The following is a 6,289-nucleotide window of genomic DNA, read 5'->3' on the forward strand; positions in this document are numbered from 1 at the left end:
TGTGCTCTTCCGTTAAAGTAACTGATATAACTTATTTAAAATAACAAATATGAAATAGATTCCAAAAACATGACTTATTTAAAATAAAAAATATAAAATAAAATCTAACGCGTTTCGAAGATTTGGGCCTGATTATGTATGCCATATCTGGTACTGATGTGGCATACATGATCAGGCCCAAATCTTCGAAACGCGTTACATCCCTTATCAGTGCCGGATTTGGATAGCCGAATCAGGGCCGAACGTTAAATACGGCATACCTGATTTGGCCCTGATTTCTACCAGACCAAATTTCTACTCGGGAATAATACGCAATATGATCGATATTAAAACGTTATCCGAGGCGATAATTTAGCTTCTGGATATCACAAAGTTCCGCCACTGGTATGTACATCCGATAAATCCGACGCCCGCAATTTTTTTTTTTTTCCGGGATACGCCCGATCGTCGATCGTCCTCGTCGCGCGTGATTAATCCTTTGAGTGCCGGGCCTCCGCCGCCCGTGCGAAAAATACCAGACGTGTTTTGCCAGCGAACACACTTTAAGTATAAATATCTCAGCTTCTTTGCCGCTCAGGGCTATAAGGTATCTTCGTTCGGTCGAACCCCATGCTGCTGCAGTCGCGCGCGTGTCAGCGACTCTCCGGGCATTTTCCGCAAAAATCTCGATCTCGGACGCTGGGGCACTCTAAGAGTTAATCACTGAAACGGCAGAGAGAGAGAGAGAGAGAGAGAGAGAGAGAGAAAGAAAGAAAGAAAGAAAAAAACGTTTAACGTGCCGATAAAACGAACTTAGGGTCCGGACGTGCGTCGAGCGCATCGAGGATCGTGCTACCTCGGCGAAATTACACCGGCGCGGCCGTATAATCCGCCGAAAGCACCGTTCCTCCGAACGTTCGCGACGGCAATTAGCTAGCTCCTCCGTATCAACGGCGGCGCGGTGGGATTCGCGCGCGTATAGGACTCCGGGCGAAACGATGGCGCGGAACGACGCTCGCGCGGTGGGGAGTTTTTCTCGGAGTCGTCGCGAGACGTCGCGCGATAAATCCACTGTACGGGTAATTACCGCGGAGCTCTTATCCCGCGAGAGAGACGCACTTCGAGAGACACGGTCGCACACTTGCCCGCGCGCACGCACGACGCGGCGTTCTAATTCCTTTCCCTCTTTCTCCCTCTCGTCAAAGTCTTTCTTTCTCTTTCCCCGTGTGTCGCGGAGAACCGTGTGCCGTAAAAGCGGGTATCGATAACGCTTCGACGCCATGCTCGGAGGCGTTGCAAAAGGCAAGAGAAAGCTGTAGCACTACCCTGGACGTGGCTGCGCGACGGCATGCAGCGCATACTCATTTGAATATAAATTACGCTCACCGAGCCGTGAGCAGCGGCGGCGGCGGCGGCGGCGGCGGCGGTGGCGGCCGTGGAGGCGACGGTCGCGACGGCGGTTTGTCCGGTTATTGTTCCGGCGAGATTCTCTCTCTCTCTCTCGTGCGAGCACGCGCGCGCGAGAGGATACTACTTTACGTCGCCTAAAGACCGTTCCGAGATTCCAATTGCAACGCTCCTCTCCCAGCCTCGGTATATCCCGGCGCGACCTAACCCGCCGCGCCGCGCGCGCGAGAGGCTTTGCCTCCTCCTCCTCGCGCGCGCGAGCGAGCGAGCGAGCGAGCGACGATACGTCTCGCGGCGCATTGTGCAGCGGTACCTCGGTGTCCGTTTGCGGGCGCGGGATTAACCCCGGAGTTCAGCACCACTATGTGGGCTCCGCCGCCGATTGTGCGTTCCGTACCTATCGAGCGTGGCAAATTTTGCGAACGCGCTTGAAATAACCATTACGGCAGAGAGAAGTAAGATTGTACGGCGCGATATGTAGAACGTTATTCGCCTCGGTAATAACGGTTATATCGAAAATGAGGCAATTGCTTACAGGTGCGATTGAGTTAGAATCGCACTGCAAACCAGTTAGCGAAGAAAATACCATGTTTCTGCATCCTTTAGATCGAGCATTACGAATTTTATGCCGCGCTTATGAAATGGTTGAGTGATATCTTAGAAAATAAACATTTCGATGGTTTCGTAATTTTCCCGTCTCCCCCATTACTCTCGACGTCTTGAATAACGCACGCAAACTATTTCTATCCCATTGCTATGTACGGAATTCCGACGCATATAAATAAGCGAGCATTAAAATGAGAATTTTACGTGTCTCACGCTTTTAATCCGGTGAATCTTGAGAACAAACATTTGTGCGAACTATATCGCACGTGTGTAAAGTGCGATTCCCCCTGCATCCTCCTAAATCGAACGAATTATTTAACATTCAAAGTAGCCGATCTCGCGCGCGAGACAGTGTGTTTTGTCGAAAATCCAATCCTCCCCGAGCATTCGTAATTAATGAACCGTGGCCGAGGTCGCCGCGCCGGCGAAACGCGAGAACTGAGGGGGAGGGGGGAACGGTTAACGTCGCGAAACGAAGAAAGCGAACTTTACGAGCGTCGGAGTATGAGCCGCGTGCTCTCGGGGTACCTATACCTATGCCTAACGAGTCATCTTCCCCGAAGTGTAATTCTAGCGCGCGCACGAAACGATCAATCGAATCTATTGTTTGCCGTACCGTTACGTACAATGACCGCGAGCAAATTCGACATCCTTGATTGTCCGGCAAATACCGTTGGACAATTCTAGATAGTTGACGACGATCCATCGCCGTGCCGCGAGGTTAGAGATCTCGAAAGGAATGATATTTCAGAGACGGAATATTATTTCGGTGAAACTCGGAGAGAGAGAGAGAGAGAGAGAGAGAGAGAGAGAGAGAGAGAGAAAGACGTATTACGGATCTTGATAGAAAATAATTTGTCACGACAATAACTGTCCATCTGCTGAAAATTATTAAAATCATTGCGCGCTTGTATTTCTATGATTACTGCACGTATATATATGTATATATATATATATACAAATATAAACAGAATTTTACGTTATACGTGTATGCGTCATGGGATAGTTTTGGGAACGTGCACATGGGCGAGCCACGTCGTAAACAACTCGGCTAAAACGCGGCGCGGATTAAGCTCGCGGTAGCGTGACGTATAAATCCGAAATTCGCAGCGGGACGCGGTCGCGCTTGTAATTTCGCGAGATCCCAGGCGGGAGCTTCGGGAGGATAGGGAGTAGTTGGGAACGATTCTATCATTCTCTCTCTCTCTCTCTCTCTCTCTCTCTTTTCTCCTTCTCTCCCGCGACCGCGCAACATCGTCTATCCCCTGACATATTCGGGATTCAGCTCGTCGCTTATATTTTGGAAGCACTTTCGAAAGTGCGCCGCCGGCGGCGGCGGACGGATTTCGGTGATTGACACTGACGCAACAACTGCGAGAGCGGCGCGGCGCGAAAGAGCATCATATATAAGCGGGAATGAGCTCCGGAACACAAGAGCGAGCGAGAATGGGAGAACGGCGGCGGGGACGAAGGGGAGGCGGGATGGGGGCCGCCCCGGCGGAGAGAACGCGAGAGCGAGAGGAGAGCGAAAGCTTTATGCACAGCCAGCGCGGCACGTATCGGCGCGATCGTGCGGCCGGGGTACGGCTTGATGAAATAAATGAACGGCCAGTGGACGCCGACGGTCGCATCTTAATGAGGCGACTGTCACACAATGAGCCTACCCAATCAATTATATGCCGGGGCGGCCGCGCGCGCGGTATGTTTCGTGCCCGGTTACAAGCCGCGCGCGCGCTCGTGTCGTGGCGAGACGGCGATGATACGTGCACGCCGCCACGAGCAGTCTCCGTCTCTCTCTCTCTCTTCTCCCTCTCTCTCCGGCATCGGTAATATTATTGGCGCGATCACCCGAGCCCCAGCAATTACGATCACGCGACCGGGGTCCCCCGGATCTCGCGAGCGAGAAAACCGCGTCGCGCACGGTTGCGCCATGTTGCAACTTTGTGCCAGTTTAGCCCTCATCCGTCAACCCATTTTCCGAACGCGAACGTTAATTATTTTCTGGAAAAGTCACGTTATGTAAAAAATAATAAAAAACATACGTACGCGAGCGCGCACTGATTTTGATAAGAGTTCCAAATGAGATTTCGCGAGAGTGGAAATTTATTTCAGAGAGAGAGAGAGAAAGAGAGAGAACGGGGTCTTGGCTGGAATTAAAAAATCTTTTATCGACTCGTCATCACGCTTAATTTGACTACAAATGCCTCCGAAAACGCTCGGTGCGCAATTGAATTAAAAGAGCTCACGTACTATCCTCCAGTGAATTGAGAACGCCATTTCTCACAGGTTACAGATAAACCGTCATATCGCATTCCTCGACATGACGGTTCGCATCGGCGATCGATTATCGATCCGTGAGCGAATCGGTAAGGGGGAAGGGGAACCGCGGGCGCCGCGACGCGTCGCGTCGCGTCGCGTCGCGCAGGGAACTCCGACAGATTTGAATCCTAACGCTAAGTTATTCGCTTGTCAGCGCGCTCCCAAGAGCGTCGCGAATAGAATATGACGCCCACTTGTACAACCCATCTCTACATTCATTCCCATTTTTACTCCCACGCCCCGTCCATTCCCATGCAAGAGCGAGCGCGCATGTCTCTCATCTCCGACGACCCGTTCGGAGGGGCGTTTCTCTCTCTCTCTCTCTTTCTCTCTCATTCTCTCTTGCTCCTCTTTGCCCTATCCCCATCTCATTCCCTCTCTATCTCTCGGGTGAGATTCTCCCAAAGCAAAAAAGTCCCAGGGCCCGGGACAAGATAAGACATTCGGGCATGCAACCCGGGCGTGAAACGACCCGATCGAATGTCCCGCGCTGGCGTAAGCTCGTTCGCCGCCCGCGCCCAGGCTCTTGCAGGCTCTCCTCTCGAGGAGAGATGCCCGATAAACCTTTATGTCGCCCGTTCCTCCTTCGCGCCGCCAGCAGCAGCCCCGGAATATGGGCGGCGTGCGCGCGGAATTTATTGGAGAGCGCTCACTCTGCAAACGCGAACGAGGCGAGCCTCGCCTCGCCTCGCCTCGCTTCGCTCGCGGCCCGTTTCGTTTTCCGATAATAACCGGATGTACGTTCAAGCACCGTTCCGCGCAGCCCGATTACAACGCGGCGACAACGTTATGTATGTTAAATTGCCTCGAAATTCTATTCATTTGTCCGTTTACGTTTTGGCCATCGTTGACGGGATTTTCGGCACCCGCGTCCCATGAATGCACAGCCCGGTTAGAGAGGCGAAGCGCGGCGGCGCGGGCGGCACGCGCGAGCGAAATTCAGTTAATTCACAACAACATATAATTACAACTATTATTAATCTATAATGCAAAATACGAATTTGTATACCGAATTGCGGGTATACGTGATTCATCGGGCGTTATAACGGCATCAGGAAGATAGAATATATGATGTGATCCTATCTTTCATTTCGGTGGGAACCATCGTTATCCGTTCCCCCGGGTCCATTTGGAGCCAAATCAATTAAATTCGATTGCTCCCGGAAAGCGATCCTATGAAAGCAGCAATCCAATACGTCCTGTGTTATCTTTGGTCTTCTTAAATCAATAGGTGGAAATTAAGGATCCGCGAAGAACGTCAAAAATAACAGAGTGGACACAAGGCGGCGTGAGTCGAATCGACTGTTTCAACAATTCAATTTAAGCGATTAATCCAAGAGACGGGGACGTCCGAGCGAGTATGAGACCCCCGGCGTAATGGTGTCTACACTCTCCAAAGTAAATGAGTTAACACTTTTTGTTAAATGACGGCCACGTAATAACGGCTCGTCCCGAGTTCGAGTTCGAAGGCAATGCATTTCAAGAGACGCATATATATATATATATATATGAATCCTTTTTCCCGTCCTTTCGAATGGACCGCGCGCGGCTCTTTAAACAACGCCCACGTAACGCGATACAGCCTACCCAAAAACGGTGGACGTTTTTGTCCCGGTGCATTCACTGCTCTCGGGCCCTCGAATGTTTGTGCAGCATGCAGTGTGCTCGGGTGCGCGGATCCGTTACAAAGGGGTCGGTTCAATCGTTCAGGACGGATGATGATCGAGATACTCCCGAAAGAATCCCGCGAGGCCTCGCCCCGGAAACGGCACTGTCTACGACGGGCGATCGTTAGCGAGAAACGTGCGAGAAGTCGACGTGTGAGGTGTATTTCACGTCGGGATAGGTACTCTCTCAGCCTGCGAGAGAGCTTACACACGCTCGCCGCGAGCGGCGAGATTCCAGTCGGAATTTTTTGGAGCGAAGCGCGTTGCACGCGAGCGACCGAGCGGGCGGGCGAGAAACGTATTCCCCCCCC

General features: G+C 51.8%; 1 protein-coding gene across 1 annotated transcript in view; it reads right to left on the reverse strand.

Annotated features, from left to right (window-relative positions):
• Positions 1-6,289, reverse strand: part of LOC105451599 (roundabout homolog 2-like) — a 96,425-nt gene that overhangs the window by 46,035 nt on the left and 44,101 nt on the right. The gene's annotated exons all lie outside the window — the stretch shown is intronic.

This window comes from Wasmannia auropunctata, unplaced genomic scaffold (assembly GCF_000956235.1).
Source record: "Wasmannia auropunctata unplaced genomic scaffold, wasmannia.A_1.0 LD336049.1, whole genome shotgun sequence".
Classification (NCBI taxonomy): Eukaryota; Metazoa; Arthropoda; class Insecta; order Hymenoptera; family Formicidae; genus Wasmannia; species Wasmannia auropunctata.